Source organism: Apium graveolens, chromosome 6, assembly GCF_009905375.1.
Source record: "Apium graveolens cultivar Ventura chromosome 6, ASM990537v1, whole genome shotgun sequence".
Taxonomy (NCBI): domain Eukaryota; kingdom Viridiplantae; phylum Streptophyta; class Magnoliopsida; order Apiales; family Apiaceae; genus Apium; species Apium graveolens.
Window position 1 is genome coordinate 180,528,406 of NC_133652.1, and position 19,791 is coordinate 180,548,196.

Sequence of the window (19,791 nt, forward strand, 5' to 3'; positions counted from 1 at the left end):
CAATCAGAAACAGCTCAACCTAAGGGATCATGTTAAATACATGCAAATGCAACCACATGGACTCACATAATAACACGAATAAAAATGCAAACAAATATGACCTATATGAACAATCATGCAAAAATATGAATTAAATACACTAAACATGCAATATGAATCTATATGGACACACATAAACTAATCCTTACATTATCAACCCAAACTTAAAATTTTTAATGTCCTCATTGAAGGTAATAATAAGGATTCAGGGCATCCCTAGTTAGCGGGAGGATCACTCTCTTCGGGTGGAGGATCAGGTGGCCAATCAACCTCGACACCAGTGTCTCGGAAAATAGTACCGAGAGCGCATGTCAAATCTTCAGCAAAACGTCTCTGGATGTCATGCATGGACTCAATATGCCGAATCAACCTTCTATACTGCACATCACCAAGACCAAACCTATCAACTGTCTGTAGTACATGCGAGGGACTATCTGTAAGCACGGGAGGAACCGGCCGGTCACCCTTTAGATTATCATAGATATAATCCAACCCCTTGTCAGGGGTGCACCTAAGAATGCATAACTCAAATGATCTGGAAGTGGGTTGAGCTCAAGTGTGGGTGTAACATTCCACCTTTTTAGGATATTAATTCTACACAAAAACTAGTAAGTGAAACCCGATAATTCACTTTCTAAACCAAAATGATCAAGTTTCTCAAACCCAAAACATCAAAAGTCAACACAAAATTCAAATGTACTAAAATTTGAGACGCAACTCGAACAATAATTCAATAATAAAGTTTAAAGTAAAACAAATAAAAATCCAAACAGCATGTCCAAGTCATTCTTATTCTTTCCGAAAGTCCAAACCTGAAATGTATACACAAAAATGAGCTATGAAGCCCAGCAAGTAACTATCATTCAACGACTTACAAAATATTTTCTAAAATATTTTTCAAACTTTAAATCAATTATATATAGTTCCAAAATATCGTAATCATATCTATTCCACAGTTATAAATTACAGTCACACTATGCCAGTGACACGGCTTCAATAATTCGATAAGGGCTAGTTTACGTCCCTCGCTAAGACAAGGCCTAACAAGGTATCTATGTGTTCCGGAACGTGCGTAAACTAGTTTTATGCGCCACACTATCCAGTGGTCGGATTCTATAAATCGATACGTAACTAAAACTGGGAATATCTAAAAAGTCTTTTCTATTTACAATATCACAATTTTCGATAATCAAAATTAATCAAATATTTCTGATACAGAAAAAAGGGTCGAATAAAATGAATCAATTTAAATACTAGTGAGTAACGAAGAGTCACTTACCTTGAAAACGGTTGAACACGTAATAATAAATCCTATTAATTAATTTATAAAATAAGAAGCTGTTAAATAATTATTCCCCGATAAATTATACATGCGCAACAAATAGGTTGAAAAAAACATGGTGATTATATCTGACGAAAGTAAATTAATTATATAATATTAACCGGACAGAAACTAACAGTAAACAAAATATAAAAAAAACAAAGGTAAATGGGCCTTGAAGCCCAGGCAAGTCATGCACACATTTAGTTTGAGTTCAGTGTATTAACAACTACTCCCAATGAATACCACCGATGCTTCGAAATTCAATTTTTATCAATATTTAATTAAATAGATTTTGCACTTAACATAAATAACAAGTGATTTCAACTACTCTAATATACTTATACAAATTTGTAGAACCAGTGATACCCTTTCAAAGTTAAGATGCAGACACACATGTACATATTTATATTTTTGATATTACACTAAGTAAAAATCATTTTAAGAAAATTAATATTAATAATTACCTAAATTTATCTCATGAAATTTATCAAACTAATGACAATAATCTATAAACAATTTTCTCAAAATTCACATAATCATAAATATGAACACTGCAAACTTAAGTGACAAATAAAACAATTCAAGTGTAAAATTTTTAGGATAAAAATTATTGAATTTAAATAACTAATTAAACTAAAAGTGAAATTATGAATCATAATCAAGATTATAGGATCAGAAAAGGCACCAAGTTCATACATATAAAAATTCTAAAGGGAATACATGAATATATTTATTGAGATGAGTCAATATAATTAGAACATGGTTGAGATGTTCACAAAATTCTGTACAACAACTTGCATATATGTAGTTCATGAAACCAATTATAAAAGGGCATGTAAAAAAATACAATTCTTAACCAAGCAAGAGAAAGAGAACACACCTTTTTGACAAATTTTCTGTACAATGTCTATACGTGATTCTATGGGGTTATAATATAGAGACTGGCCCTAATTTATCTCCTGACTATCTCATAATTAAAATCTTTTAATAAATGCTATTAATTATAATTAACTCATTTCCACTTTTAACTAGTAATTCAAATTTCAAAAAGAAAAAGAAAATCTATTTATATTTATCTGGTCAAACTAGTAAAATATATTATCAAAAATATTATTCACCAATAAGACTCATAATGATAATGAAACATATAAATGTATTTAAAAAATATAACAAAAATAATAATAAAAATGTAACAAAAAAAAATTAGGGGTGTTACATTCTACCCACCTTAAAAAAATTTGGTCCTCCAAATTTCTACTCTCAATAAAGACATGCATGAAATTCTTGATATAATTCGTACCTTAGTTACGATTTTCGGTAATCTGAAACACACGTCCATTTCCTATTTTGGAGTCTGCCCCCTTTCTTGGTGGTGAATCGTTGGGACATTTCGAGATCTTGAGTCCAATCTCCCCACAATGAAAACAAGCACCCAAGTTCCAACGACATTCTCTATCGGCATGATTTCCTCCACACCTAGTGCATTTATCTTGATTTCCTTGATTACCCATTTGATCATACGCATGTGGTTTCTTGAGTGGTCCCCCTTGAGACGCTTGACCACTAGTTGGAGCGAACCTCTTCTTGTTTCAATTATCTGTTGGCTTTTCGGATTCTGCTTAACCCCTCTCAATCACCGAGGCTTTGTTGAGAACAACCTCATAAGTCTGAAGCTCAAAGGGTGCCACTCCAAGTCGAATATTACTTCGCAATCCTTCCTCCCACCTCCTTGCTCGACTTGCATCATCCGCAACCAATGTTGGTGCGTACTTAGCAAGTTTCGCAAACTCTGCTTCATACTCGGTAATCGACTTCCCACCTTGTTCAAGCCTAATAAAGTCCCTCTCTTTCTGTAAACGCGTCCTCCTCGGAAAGTACTTGTCCTCTAAAGATTTCTTAACCTTTCCCAAAAATATGGTTCTTGATTTGCTTCTGTATTTGCCTCATTTTTCCTTTTCTCCATAAGCCACCAGTCAAAGGCACTCCCTTGAAGTTGTTAAACAGCAAGTGTCACTTTTTGCTCATCATTGCCGCCAAGTAACTCAAAGGCCTTCTCCATCTATTGAACCTACTTCTCAACTACCGCCGGGTTCGTCGCTCCATCAAAGCTTGGCGGGTTAAGTCTTTTGAATTCTGAACTATGCTTGGTTGCCTCGGCAATTGGTTTCCTACTAGAGCGGCTAAAGTTTGTGCTAGCTGATCAAAAACTCCACCATTGTTATTATTGTTATTAGTGTTATTGTTGTTGTTGTTGTTTCCACTCCGTCCACTCTGTGTCGTCATTTTTCAATCAAAACAAAAATAAGAACTTATTTTATATATAAATAATTACGCAAAGAATTATTATTTTTAAATAAATATAACATCCATTTCTCAAACACCTCAAATAATCAAGTGAAACAATTCTTAAAGTAACATTTAGATCTTATAATGCAATTATAAAAAATAAAACTTCATAAAATCCAACTTCTTTCAAATAAAACTTAATATCTGAAGGAAAAATTCCCAAAACCAAACAAGAAAAATAAAGATAGGTCATAAACTAGTTCATTCTAGAGCTTCTTCTATCTTTCTCCTAGTCTCCCCAAGTCCATCTCGAAATGCTTGAAGAAAATCTTTCGTAACTCTCCCAAGCCAAGTAACAAGCCAGCGCCTTGACAACGGCCAACGACAAAAACCATCAATTACACGTTCATGCCTTCGAGTGTCCCTCCTTATTATCTCCAAGGCTCTCTCAGATTTCTCGCTTGCAATTTGGAGGTATTCTATGGCTCTCTCAACTCTAACATTTGCAATTTCAAGGTCCCGGACATTCAAAAAATAATCTTTTAAAATATCCTGATGTTCATTTCTTAACTTACTCTCGACTTCTACCGCTTCTTTATTTCTAAACTTAAGTTTAAGCTTAAGCACCACATTCTCTCTCATTGCCCTCGTCAAAGCATCACTTCCACGTGAATGGCTAACACTCTCAACAAAAGGTGATTTTTTAATAGATTCCTCGCTATCATAGTCAAGCAAAGGGGCATCCTCATCAATATCAATGGACACGTGTGGTGATTGTTCTTCTATTTCCTCCTCGGGGTCTTCCTCCGGGTCTTCCTCCATATCCTCATCAAATCTGTTAGCAAGACCCCACACATTCTCATTATCAGCCATCTACAAATGTCCAAAATGAAGTATTAATACTTACAACTAGAAGGAAACGATTCTAGAGTACTTAACCCACAAGTCAACCTACAAAGTAGTCCACATGATCTAAAACCTAGGCTCTGAATACCATCTGTAACATCCCAACTTTTTAGGATATTAATTCTACACAAAAACTAATAAGTGAAACCCGATAATTCACTTTCTAAACCAAAATGATCAAGTTTCTCAAACCCAAAACATCAAAAGTCAACACAAAATTCAAATGTACTAAAATTTGAGACGTAGCTCGAACAATAATTCAATAATAAAGTTCAAAGTGAAATAAATAAAAATCCAAATAGCATGTCCAAGTCATTCTTATTCTTTCCGAAACTCCAAACCTGAATTATATACACAAAAATGAGCTACGAAGACCAGCAAGTAACTATCGTTCAACGACTTACAAAATATTTTCTAAAATATTTTTCAGACTTTAAATCAATTATATATAGTTCCAAAATATCGCAATCATATCTATTCCACAGTTATAAATTACGGTCACACTATGCTAGTGACACGGCTTCAATAATTCGATAAGGGCTAGTTTACGTCTCTCGCTAAGACAAGGCCTAACAAGGTATCTATGTGTTCCGAAACGTGCCTAAACTAGTTCTATGCGCCACACTATCCAGTGGTCGGATTCTATAAATCGATACGTAACTAAAACTGGGAATATCTAAAAAGTCTTTTCTATTTACAATATCACAATTTTCGATAATCAAAATTAATCAAATATTTCTGATATAGAAAAAAGGGTCAAATAAAATGAATCAATTTAAATACTAGTGAGTAACGAAGAGTCACTTACCTTGAAAATGGTTGAACACGTAATATTAAAACAAGAACAAATCTTATAAATTAATTTATAGAATACGAAGCAGTTAAATAATTATTCTCCGATAAATTATACATGCGCAACAAATAGGTTCAAAAAAACATGGTGATTATATCTGACGAAAGTAAATTAACTATATAATATTAACCGGACAGAAACTAACAGTAAATACAATATAAAAAAAAGGTAAATGGGCCTTGAAGCCCAGGAAAGTCATACACAAATTTAGTCTGAGTTCAGTGTATTAACAACTACTCCCAATGAATACCACCGAAGCTTCGAAATTCAATTTTTATCAATATTTAATTAAATAGATTTTGCACTTAACATAAATAACAAGTGATTTCAACTACTCTAATATACTTATACAAATTTGTAGAACCAGTGACACCCTTTCAAAGTTAAGATGCAGGCACACATGTACATATTTATATTTTGGATATTACGCTAAGTAAAAATCATTTTAAGAATATTAATATTAATAATTACCTAAAATTATCTCATAAAATTTATTAAACTAATGACAATAATCTATAAACAATTTTCTCAAAATTCACATAATCATAAATATGAACACTGCAAACTTAAGTGACAAATAAAAAATTCAAGTGTAAAATTTTTAGGATAAAAATTATTGAATTTAAATAACTAATTAAACTAAAACTAGAATTATGAATCATAATCAAGATTATAGGATCAGAAAAGGCACCAAGTTCATACATATAAAAATTCTAAAGGAAACACATGAATATATTTATTAAGATGAGTCAATATAATTAGAACATGGTTGAGATGTTCACAAAATTCTGTACAACAACTTGCATATATGTAGTTCATGAAACCAATTATAAAAGGGCATGTAAAAAAATACAACTCTTAACCAAGCAAGAGAAAGAGAACACACCTTTTTGACAAATTTTATGTACAATGTCTATACGTGATTCCATGGCGTTATAATATAGAGACTGGCCCTAATTTTTCTCCTGACTATCTCATAATTAAAATCTTTTAATAAATGCTATTAATTATAATTAACTCATTTCCATTTTTAACTAGTAATTCAAATTTCAAAAAGAAAAAAGAAAATCTATTCATATTTATTTGGTCAAACTAGTAAAATATATTATCAAAAATATTATTCACCAATAAGACTCATAATGATAATGAAACAAATAAATGTATTTAAAAAATATAGCAATAATAATAAAAATGTAACAAAAAAATAAAAATAAATAAAAAATAGGGGTGTTATAGTGGGAGCTTCTTCAATAGATGGCTCAAGACGCTCCTTTCAGCTCTGCTAACCCAAGATAATCGAATGGCATATCCAACTTTCTCTTCCATTGAGGTGCATTCAGTTGCTGAAGTTGCTCTGCTCCTTCTTCATCTTCAATAACTGATTCCCCTATGAAGGATCTCTCTAAGGTATCTGACTTTGGCAATTGCTCAAGCTCCGAATACACGAAAGTGTCGACCCACTCTACTTTAAGGCACTGCTCTTTATCTGTGGGTAACTTTATTTCCTTGAACAGATTAAAAGTGACCTTCTGATCTTGAACCTTCATCGTAAGCTCTCCTTTTTCACATCGATCATAGTTCGGCCTGTGGCCAAGAATGGTCTTCCCAAGATGATGGGAATCTTCTTATCTTCCTCAAAATCCAGAATTATAAAATCAGCAGGAAAATGAGTTTGTCTACCTTGAACAAGACATCCTCCATTATACCTCGTGGATAGTGATAAAATGGTCAGCTAGTTGCAATGACATGTATGCCGGTTTCGGATCAGGTAGACCAAGCTTCTTGAAGATGGAAAAGGGCTTCAGATTGATACTAGCTCCCAAATCACACAAGCATTTGTCGAAAGACAAGTTTCCAATAATGCAAGAAATCATGAAGCTTCCAGGATCCTTAAGCTTCGGAGGCAATTTCTACTACAGAACTGCATTGCATTTCTCTGTAAGAGCAACGGTCTCTAAGTCATCAAGCTTCACTTTGTGAGAGAGAATACCTTTCATAAACTTCGCATAGCTAGGCATCTATTCAAGAGCTTCAGTGAAAGGTATGTTGATGTGAAGTTTCTAGAACACCTTCAGAAACTTAGCAAATTGCTTATCCAACTTCTGCTTCTGCAGCCTCTTAGGAAAATGAGGTGGAGGATAGACCTGTTTCTCCCCTATATTACCCTCAGGAGGAGTGTGTTCCACCGTTTTCTTCCTTGATTCCACCTCGGCATCCTTCTACACTACTTTTCAGCTACAATCTCATTTTATGAAATTGGCAAGGGTGCAGACGCACCTGCATTCTGGACAGAGTTTTCATACTCTTCATCTTGCTGAATTTGGGGGTTGCGACCTTTCCAGATCTCAAGGTGATGGCATTCATGTAACACCCCCAAATCCAGGGTCGGGGATCCGGGTCGTCACGAGTTCCATTTCCCTTAATAACACCCAAGCTTAATAAACAATCAACTACTCTGTAATGTGACCCCACAATAAACACACACACCACAAGTTATAGTCTCAGAGATGAATATCCAAAAATAACACGAGTCATTTTATTCCAAAATTCTATGCCATTACACCTTAAAAGGGTTTCTGAATAGATTTATATTTCTTTGCCATTATTACATTTAATAAAGATACATAAATCTGGTACATCAAAAGTTGAAATCCTAGCATATTGGTAGTTCCTACCTCAGCTACAGCGACATCAACGCCTATAGGAAACTGTAAAACGTTTCCTATCCGCTCGCGAATTAGGAGCTTGGTCATGTTCATCTTTTCTATCTGTTGTTGTGTGATAAAAAAAGAAAGCAAGGGTGAGCAACAAGCCCACCAAAATAATATGTATAATGATTAACAATATATGAGCATTCTCATAGTACTCATGAAAGTCTAGGTCAAGAAGAAATGAACCAAGCTGATATCTTAACGCGACCAAGTCGCAAAATATTCAGTATATGTACATATATACTTTTCACAATCTTTGAAAACCTCTGACATGTATAATATACACGGAGTTCCAGTTTATAACTGTATAAAAATATCGTTGCAAGGTGATTTCATATATCCAACCTTGTCTCAACGTTTTTCTGAAAATCTTTGTCATGCATAAGATAATCATTAACTAGATATAAGTTTAAAAGATGAAGTTACAAGATACTCCAATATACTTATATCTTTTCCAAATACTACTTGAACTACCACCGTTCAAGTTATAATTAGTTTCGAAAGTTCATCACATAGATAAGACTACAAGACAAGATTTGAATAGATTCAATCTTTGAACATCATTATAAATAATGAAGTTACGAGATACTTCATTAAGTCCCGATATATATATACACCTATATATATATACATTTCATACACTCCTTGAAAACCTCTGTTATGAAAATTATAAACAGAGTGGAAATATCCAATGAATTTAGAAAGAAAAGAATTTTGGCATAAACCTGATATCTTGCTGATCAGGCAAAGATACCAATAAGTAACCTTTTCTACTAGTAGATGGATGAATCCCCCACCGGTCATCACCCTGGTCGTATTAGGACCTTGTGCTGGACCGCCACCCGGCCTCTTACGCGTTGATGGACTGCCACCCAGCCACTTACACTTTGATAGACCGTACCCCGGCCTGTCGCTTATGCCGACTCAATTAGATGGGCTTACTTCCCGAACATTGGGCAAGTAATCAAATTGTTTTCTCAAAACAGCAACCTCGTTGCGAATGTAAAATACACCACAGAGCCGGATCCCTTAGATTTTTGAGCGAGTATTCAAGTCCCCTTAAAATGGAAGATCTTGAATTTGAAAACAAGTTTTGGGATCCGCTCTACCTTTTAAATTCATTTTGAAGACTCGAAAACATTTTTATAAGAATGTTTGGAGTAATGCTGATTTAATAAAATAAATCAGTCCCAATATATTAGAAAATATCTGAATAGTATTATTTAAATAACATCCCCATAAAGGATAATCTTTATACAAATAATTGAGGTAGAAGTTGTAAAACTTATAGTTGAAATGAGTATTAAATAACCAAAGATATACTTATACGAAAGTACTATCTTTATTTGAATAATCAAAGATAAGTTTGATTATCGACACCTTATTCTTTAATAAAATAAAGAATATATCTCAGTAAATAATCGGAGTCATAGATATTCAAATAATATTCATTAAATAATATAAAGGAGTCATAAGTCCTCGAATGAATATTCAAGTAATATTCATTAGATAATATAAAGTTATCGAATAAACCTTAGTCGATTAATAGTTTTAAAAACTATTCATATATATATATATATATTATACCCGGGAGCCTCGCCTCCTGGTTTTAGAAAAAGTTCACCTTTTGATCCCCTATACTAAGGGTATACGCAAATACCGCTTATCTCTAGTATAGGTATTATGCAACTAATAAGCATTTGAACCAACAGATATATAATTCAAAAATATGAAATAAGCATGCATATATACCATATCACATGCTACAATATATCACAAGAATATGCTAATAACAAATATGCCTTTATTACAAGATCATGCATATACACATATACATCACAACAACAGTTATACGGGTAGAAAACTTGCCTGAGCGACTGGGGGTTATAAATGGCTTGGGGCGAGCCTGGTAACCTATAAACAATATATAAGTTGGAATTAAACCAAAGTCACTTGTAAATCTATACTTTAACCAAATTAGACTCTAACGCTCGCTTTGCGCTTACTGATTTACTTAAGTCGCTCGAGTACCCTCGGCTCCACCATTTTTAATAAATTAACCATTAAGGGTTTTAAGGCGATTCTTTCGCGAGTACCTTACCAACTGCCTAATCCACTTAACATAATTGTTTCATATCCCAATTAGTCATTTAAAGTCCTTAACCAAGGTTTCAAAGTAAGGCGAGGGGTAATGGTTCGTTCGCGAAACGTCGTTACTTAAAATGGCCGTTTCTCCTAAACCGTACATCGGAATCAAACGAACCACATATCAAAACGAAGCTCGTAACATGAACTATCTAAACATGGCAATGGTAAAAACCTAGGAGGGAGTTCTCGGGTTCTAATGTTATGAACAAAAGTAGGCTAAAGTAAATCGGACATTACGACGGCTATGTTTACGCGATTTCCCAAATTTTTACCAACCAATTCAACACCAAATCATCACCAATCAATCCCAATACAACCATATGACCATATCACTCATCAACCACTTTAAACCATTTAAACCAAGCTCAAATCATACCATGAATTATCAAGAACAACTAGTGCTACTTTTTAACTCCAAAATCAACAAAAGCACTTAACCACTAAGATCTCAACATGACAAAACAACTACTACACTTAATCTCTCATTCCATCATCATAATCATTTATACCAAACAACTAGATGCTAAGATAATGAAGAGTTATACCTTCCTTGAAGCTTTTAATCCATGAAAGATCCTTGGAATGCCCATGGAAGCCTTAATCTAACCTCCTACAAGCTTGTTCTTTCAAAGAAATCAAGAACACAAAAATTAATTTCAAGAAAGTACTATTCACCATCTTCTTGAATGATTTATAGGAAATGCTAGGAAAGGATTTTGAAGCTAAGATTTCTAGGAAGTATGTAACTTAACTAGGAGAAGCTAGGATAATTACCTTGTAAATTGGCAAGTGGAGGAGCTTGGACTTCCCTTTTGCTAAGAAAGAAGCCGAGAGCTTCATGAAGAAAATGGAGTGTTTTGTGTTTTTTGTGATTTGTTTTGATTTTCCTTGGTTGTTTTTGTTTTAATTTTGGTTAATTACCTTATTATCCTTGAACTTTGTGTGGTTATCATTCATCCACACCTCCTTCCCCCCTATGTCATGCTTATGTCACCTTGTGATGTCATCATCCCTTACTTGCCCTCTTCTTATTGGTTGGATGACCTCATCATCCCTAACCTCCTTGATTAACTCCTAATTTTTTTCCTAATGACCGCTGATCTGTTATACGGTTCGCTTAACTTTCGTTCTCGTTTCTCGTTTGAGGGATCATACTCGGGATCTTATTACTTAGGTTCTTTTAACCTTTCTCAATACATTATATTCCTCTTATGATCCTCTCTTATAATCCTTTAATTTAAATCCTTTTTATTCTGTTACCTTATACTTAATTCTTTCTATATCTGGTAGATTTCCGGGAAAAATCAAAGTGTTCGAATTTGGATTCTGACGATCTTTACATACACTTATTTATCATATAGAGTACTAATAATATCCCAGAAGATCAATAAAAGAGCCCCTACATAGTGTGGCATGAAAAGTTTTCTTATTCAGCATAATCAGCAAAACACTATTCATAAGGGTTTCAAAAGTTCCAAAAATTGGGGTTATTACAATTCACCTGTTCGTTAACTTCCCTCTTGCTTGGATTGGCTTCTGTATCACTAGAAAGAGTTCCTGGTAGTCGATTTAATAAGGCGTTAGCAATTTTCCCTATCTGGTTCTCCAGAGTCTTAATAGAAACAGCCTGGATTTGGCATATAAGAGCCTGGTTTTTGCACATAAGCCTCAACTCCTCCAATTCATATTTTTTATTCGAAGATTGACCTGCACCATGAGTTTGTTATTGAAGTTGGAGTTATTATCTTGATGCAAATTGATGGTGAAAACCAGGAGGATTGAATTGCTTGTTTCCAAACTGCTGGAACGGCCGTTGCATCGTGTTCTGTTTGTTACTCCAGCTGAAGTTAAGATGATTCCAGTTGTCAGGATGATAAGTGTCTGGAATTGGTTGATGCGATCTCTGAAAGTTGCTCACAAACTGAGTTGATTCACTAGATATAGCGCATTGCTCCGTCGCATGTGAACCTGCACATAACTCACAAACACTGGTTATCTAATTAATACCATAGTTAGCCAGAGAATTGATCTTTATAGACAACGCCTTTAGTTGAACAGTGATAGCCGTAGCTGTATCCACTTCAAGAACTCCTGCTACCTTGCCTTGTGGCAATCTCTGAGTTGGATACTGATATTCATTAGCAGCCATCAGTTCAATTAGATCATAAGCTTCCTCATAGCTCTTTTTCCATAATGCTCCACCTGATGCTGCATCGAGTATGGGTCTTGATTGTGCTTCCAAATTGTTATAGAAGTAATTGATGATAATCCAATCAGGCACTCCATGATGAGGACACTTCCTAAGCATCTCTTTGTAGTGCTCCCAAGCTTCACATAGAAATTCTCCCGATTACTGCGCAAATTGAGTAAGAGCATTCCTCATTGCAGCTGTCTTTGCTATAGGGAAGAATTTAGTAAGAAATTTCTGAGCGAGATCCTCCTAGGTAGTGATAGAACCTGCTGGTAGAGAGTGTAACCAAGACTTAGCTTTATCCCTCAGAGAAAAAGGGAAAAGTCTTAGCTTCACAGCATCTTCAGAAACATTGTTGAACTTGAAGGTGTCACAGATCTTGATGAAATCCCTAATATGTATATTAGGATCTTCCGTTGGAGAACCCCCAAACTGGATTGAATTATGTACCATCTGAATCGTACTAGGCTTGATTTTAAAGGTATTAGCCACAATCGCTGTCCTGACAATGCTAGATTGAATTTCATTGATCTTGGGTAGAGAAAAATCCATCAACGCATTTGTTGGTGCTGCTGGATCTCCCATTATAATGAGTACCAGAAACACAAACAAGTAAACCATGAAAATAAAAGAATCCGAGTCAGTGAACTTGAACAACCATTGATGTCAAGCACATAAACTAAAATTAACACCGAGTCCCCAGGAGCGGTACCAAAAACTTGTTATGGCAAAAATACGCGCTAAAATTACACGCAAGTATACGCGTTCGTAAGTTGTATAAGATATAAATCAGATTCGTACCCACAGAGACTCTTTTTAGTTAATTTAAGATTATGCACCTATGCAATAATGTTATGGCTATCGCTCAATGCTAAGATAGTAACAAGTTGAGGTGTTCATAACTAAGATTAAACTAACATGCAATTAACTAAGAATAAAAGTGATTGAATTAAATATATGAGACAAACATGGGATTCTAACTTTATTAAATACTTCATTCAAAGTCATTGTTCTTTACCTTAGCATGCAATGATGATGATAACTAATCAGATAAAACGAAACTAGTAAACGCCTACTTTCGTTGTACGAATACCCTACTACCAGACATCCACAAAAAAGATAAAATTTGAATAGACACCAATTATGTTGAGACCTTATATGTCTACAAAATTTGACAACATAAAGGTTTAATGAACAAGTTATCTATCGTGATTACATAGGGCAAGTAAGATGGTTATAATTACCTACGAATCATGCATAATATATACATGAACCTATGCTAGCATGGCCAGTTCTAAACCTCTATATTCACTTTCGCTTCAATAGAGATTAACATGTTATCTTATATGTTAGCTATGCATATAGGATGAATAAGCACAACCAATACTAGGATATCAATAAATCACCACACACCAAGATATTGAAACAAATTAACTATAGAAATCCATAAGTAAATTTGTTAGAACCCCACGATAACGAATAGTTCATAACCGAACTCATCATCACCGTGGGTTCCGATGAAATCATGATAATAAATAAGGTCTTTATAAACTGAATAAAATCACAAAGTACATTAACAAGAGTAATAGATTTAACAATAAAGAAAACGAGCATCCAAGATTACAACTTAAGCAAAGAATCACAAGTAAAATAAGTTTTTCTTCTCCTTTATTGGATCTGTGCTATTAGGTCTTCTTCTTGCCTTCTCCTTAGTCTCTGTTGTTAAAAATGTCTTTTTATTGGTATATATAAGCCTCTAGTGGACCTGGACCCTCAAAATCATCAAATTCTACTAAAATCAGGATTCTGGGACAAAAATGGCGGGGCGGCCGCGCTCAAATCAGCGCGGGCGCGCTGATATTTTGGCAAAAAGGCGGGGCAGCCGCACAGGTTTTGGGGGCGGTCACGCCTGATTTCCAGACTTTTCTGTTGTTTCTTCTTTTGGCCGTATCTTGAGTTCTGCTCATCAGAATTAGGCGATTCAACTGCCCACGCGAAGCTAACAAGATTCTCTTCAACTTGAGAATGGCCTAGGCTTCCAATTCTTAGCTCTTTTCAGCATATTTCCTTGAAAAGCTCATTTCTTCATTTAATTAATTAATTAATTTTAATACCATAACATAAAAATATATCAAAATACCAACAACTTGAGTCTAAAATACCAACTTAAGCTTATAATGAAGCGTTCCAAGTAGATATACAATCCACTTATCAGATGGCCCAAAGCCCCTCTGTTGTAGGATCAGCCAAATCAATATTTCTTTCTAAGCCTCTCACCCACCTTCTGTTCTTTTTCATCACTGCACCAACACAAGCAACCCTTGACACCCTATTTTACACACCCTTAACATCGATACCGTAAGCCATTATTTTCTTCTTATAAATAGTTTTTTTAGTAATTGAATTCCTTTGCAAGTGTGTTTAAATAGGAGTTAGAAGTGCGTTGAGTATGTTAATGCAGTCAAGGGTAGTGGTAAAGATTTGGATTTATAAGAAGATAACCCATTGATCTTTTAATAGAATGGCCAATTCATGTAGACTGTGCCATCGATACAATGAAATAGCCAATGACTTAGATTCATTGTTCTTGAGAAAAGCTGATGTTGCATTTAAAAAGATACAAAGACCAAAATATAAAAAATGAATTGATATAAACAAGACAAAATAGCAAAATAAAACCTATATTAGGTTTTTCAGATTAATTTGAAATTGTTACACAGTTGTGTACAAAAATAAATTGCACCTTATAATTATGTTTGTGTGCAAATAAGTTTAGGGGTAATGACCTTAATATGATAAGTGGAAGAGTAAGACATTGGTGAGGCATATATTTTCAATTTGCAACCAACACCTTCACACTCAAATTTGACTCTCCTTCCAAATTTTCTTCTTTGTATAATTTCCCTCATCTGCATTATAGCTTGGTTTTTAACAACTTTCCTAAAGGCATTTGTACTAGAAAATGTCATACTTACCTCAAATTATTAATTACCAATATCAGTTTCTTCATTAAAACTAGGGTACTTACTCTCATCATCTTCTTCATCAGTTGTGTTTGAAACCATTCTCTCCCCATCACTATCAATTTCATCATTAAAATCTGAATCCACGGCCTCTGTATTCCAATTTAAACTCTCTATTGGAACATCAACCATTTTAGAGGCCTTGTGATTCCTAACATCCTTATCAGTAGGGTTGTCAAACGGATAATTCGGATACGGATTTGTCTATATCCGTATCTGGATCCGAATCCGAAAATTCGTATATGTACCCGTATCCGAATCTGGAAATATTTAAAGATTAATATCTAAATCCAGATCCGACAGATACTATCCGGATACGGATAATAACCGGATCTGAATCCAATTTTGAATAAGAATTTTTACTTTCATATTAAAAAATTTAAAAAATAGAGTAAAAATTAAAATTTCAATTTTTAAAAATTAAAGTATGAGTTAAAGCGATTTAATCTTATTTTAATTTTATTAAAATAATAGTTTTAATTTATGGAACACCCCCAAATCCGGGGTCGGGGATCCGGGTTGTCACGAGTTCCATTTCCCTTAATAACACTTAACCTCAATAAACAACCAACTACTGCATATTGTGACCCCACAATATACACACACACATACCCCAAGTTATAGTCTCAGATATGAATACCAAAAATAACACAAGTCATTTTATTCCATAATTATAAACCGTTACACCTTAAAAGGGTTTCTGAATAAATTTACATTTCTTTGCCATTATTACAATTCATATAGATACATAAGTCTGGTACATCAGAAGTTGAAAGTCTAGCCTATTGATAATTTCTACCTCAGCTACCGCGGCATCAACGCCTACTAGAAACTGTGGAACGTTTCCTATCCGCTCACAAATTGGGAGCTTGGTCTTGTTCATCTTGTCTATTTGTTGTTGTGTGATGAAAGAAGAAAGCAAGGGTGAGCAACAAGTCCACCAAAATAATATATATAATAATTAACAATATCTGAGCATTCTCATAGTACTCATGAAAGTCTTGGTCAAGAAGAAATGAACCAAGTTTGATATCTTAATGCGACGAAGTCGTAAAATATTCAGTATATATACTTATATACTTTTCAAAATCTTTGAAATCCTCTGCCATGTATAATATACACAGAGTTCCAGTTTATAACTGTATAAAAATATCGTTGCAAGGTGATCTTATCTATCTAACCTTGTCTCAACGTTTTTCTGAAAATCTTTGTCATGCATAAGATAATCATTAACCAGATATAAGTTGAAAAGATGAAGTTATAAGATACCCCAATATACATATATCTTTTCCAAATACTACTTGAACTACCACCGTTCAAGTTATAACCAGTTTCAAAAGTTCATCACATAGATGAGACTACAAGATAAGACTTGAATAGATTCAATCTTTGAAATGTTGTTTAAAAGAAATAAAGTTACGATATACTTCATTTGAGGGAAACATCATCATAACTGTTTAACCCTATCAATGCTTCAGCAACCACCCATCCGTAGCTTTTTGATCGAATGCTCCGAGTAGTGTTGCAGAAATATCCAAACTGGATGATGAACTCATTACGGGAGTTTGCGTGCCAGGAAGACCACTTACGATAATCAGTTGCAGTAGTGCAACCCCACCATTTTCTACATGTAGAGGAGAACAGCCGGATTTACTTGTCAACCGAACCCTGGACTCCTAAGGAATGGATCGTCTTAGCGGAACTTCCAGGCCATTTGGGCCAATATAATACGGCTGGGCCGGTGCCACTCGACCACTTAAGCCACTCCTAGTTCAGATGAAATCCATGACTCTAAAACGTAAAGCTCGTCCCCCCTTTCCCCAAGTAGAAACTTGTTGATACGGTTCCACCAAGAAGTCGTATCTAGTTGGAAAGGAAAGCTCACCGATATTTCCCAGGCGATGCCTATTAATGGATTAAACTCATTCCAAGAATTTTACCTCCCGAGTGTTGGGTAAGTAATCAAAAACCCTTTTTATCAAAACAGCAACCTTATTGCGAATATAAAATACATCACGGAGTCGGATCCCTCAGATTTTTAAGCGAGTATTTAAATCCCTTTCGAAAGGAAGATCTTAAATTTGAAAACGAGTTTTGGGATCTTCTCTGACTTTTAAAATCATTTTGAAGACTCGAAAACATTTTTAAGAATGTTTGGAGTAATGCTGATTAATGAAATAAATCAGTCCCGATATATTAGAAAATATCTTAATATTATTATTTAAATAATATTCCCATAAAGAATAATCTTTATAAAAATAATTGAAGTAGAAGTTTTAAAACTCATACTTGAAATGAATATTAAATAACCAAAGATACTTATACGAAAGTACGATCTTTATTTTGAATAATCGAAAATAAGTTTGATTATCGAAACATTATTCTTTAATAAAATAAAGAATATTATTTAGTAAATAAGCGGAGTCATAAGTCCTCGAATGAATATTCAAAGTAATATTCATTAATAAAAATAAAGTTATCGAATAAACCTTATTCTATTAATAGTTTTAAAAACTATATCTATCTATCTATATATATATATATAATATACTCCAGAACATCGACTCCCGGTTTAGAAAATGTTCACCTTTGGGTCCCCTATACTAAGGGTATACGCAACTACTGCTTATCTCTAGCATAGGTATTATGCAATTATAAGCATTGGAATCAACAATTAGGTATCAATATTATGAAACAGGCATGCATATAAACCATATCAGCATGCTCCAATATATCGCAAGATTTGCTAATAACAATAATGCACTTATCACAAGATAATGCATATACATATATACATCACAACAACAGTATAACGGGTAGAAAACTTGCATGAGCGACTGGGAGGTGGTAAAAGGCCTGGGACGAGTCTGGTAACCTATAAACAACATATAAGTTGGAATTAAATCAAAGTCGCTTAAGAATCTAGACTTTAACCAATTAGACTCTAACGCTCGCTTTTGCGCTTAATGATTCACTTAAGTTGCTTGAGTACCCTCGGCTCCACCATTTTTAATAAATTAACCATTAAGAATTTTAAGGCGATTCTTTCGCGAGTACCCTATCAACTGCCTAATCCACTTTACATAATTGTTTCATACTCCAATTAGTCACTTAAGGGCCTTAACCAAGGTTTCAAAGTAAAGCGAGGGGTAATGGTTCGTTCGCGAAACGCTGTTACTTAAAAGGTCGTTTCTCCTAAACCGTACATTGGATTTAAGCGAACCACATATCAAAACGAAGCTCGTAACATGAACTATCTAAACATAGTAATGGTCAGTTCATGGCAGTGAGTGTTCGGGTGCAAAAGTTAAGCACAAAACAGTTTAAGGAAAATTGGGCATTACGACGGCTATAACTTAGAAATTCTCAAATTTTTACCAAATCAATTGAACATCAAACCACCACCAATCAACACCATTCCACCATCATTCAACCAAAATACAAGATCATTTAACTATTGTTGTGCATATGTTGTGTACTTGATGATTTCATAAACAAAACATCTAAGTAGATTTTACTTAGTGAAATTATGTAGCACTCGACGGATAAGAATTATAGTCCCGACGGATAACTCATTATAGTCCCGACGGATGATTAACTTATTATCCATCGAGTGAGTAGCTTATGTAATAATAAGTTTATAGCACAGTTATGTATGCACCTTTGTATAGAATCTGTAGTAGCATATAAGTCATGTTGATTTTAACTAGATATGCAGAATAGGTTGAATAATTGTACATAAACGATGTCTTGTAATTCTGCATAAGTGAAATAGAGTCAAGTGCCAAAATAGCTACCGACGGATGATTAACACAGCCATCAACGGATGATCAAATGACTATCAATGGATGTTTAATATAGCAGTCGACGGATGATCAATTAAATCATCAACGGATGTTCTGAAAGTCGACGGATGATCATATGAAGAATTCAAGCAGCAGTTGAACAGTGAAAGCTGACACACAGCCGTCGAGATGTATACAAACACACTGTGGAAGCCCATTAACTGGGTAATAGAGGACGAAAAGCAGCAAAACTTAAGACTGTTAGATTTTATATTTGTTCAGTCTTTTTGACTTTGTAATCTTGGTATTATATAAACCAAGAGAGTAGCAAATAGAAAAATAACTGAGATAGCTGAGGAACACAAAAACAGAGAAATCTTTGTAAGCAGAATCTTTAGCATTTCCTGTATTCTCAGTAGTTCCATTTGTAAGCAGCTGTGAGCATTTTTGCACACAGAGTCCTCTCGATATATTATATATATCTCTGGTGGAATTGTTTAAATCCACCAGAAAGCTTTTAAAGAC

The 19,791-nt window shown here is 34.3% G+C and overlaps 1 non-coding gene across 1 annotated transcript; it reads left to right on the forward strand.

Moving 5' to 3' along the window:
* Window positions 1–12,546: 12,546 nt before the first annotated feature.
* Window positions 12,547–12,653, forward strand: LOC141669322 (small nucleolar RNA R71). The gene has a single exon (XR_012553609.1). It is a non-coding gene; the product is annotated as a small nucleolar RNA R71 (small nucleolar RNA).
* The last annotated feature ends 7,138 nt before the right edge of the window (window positions 12,654–19,791 follow it).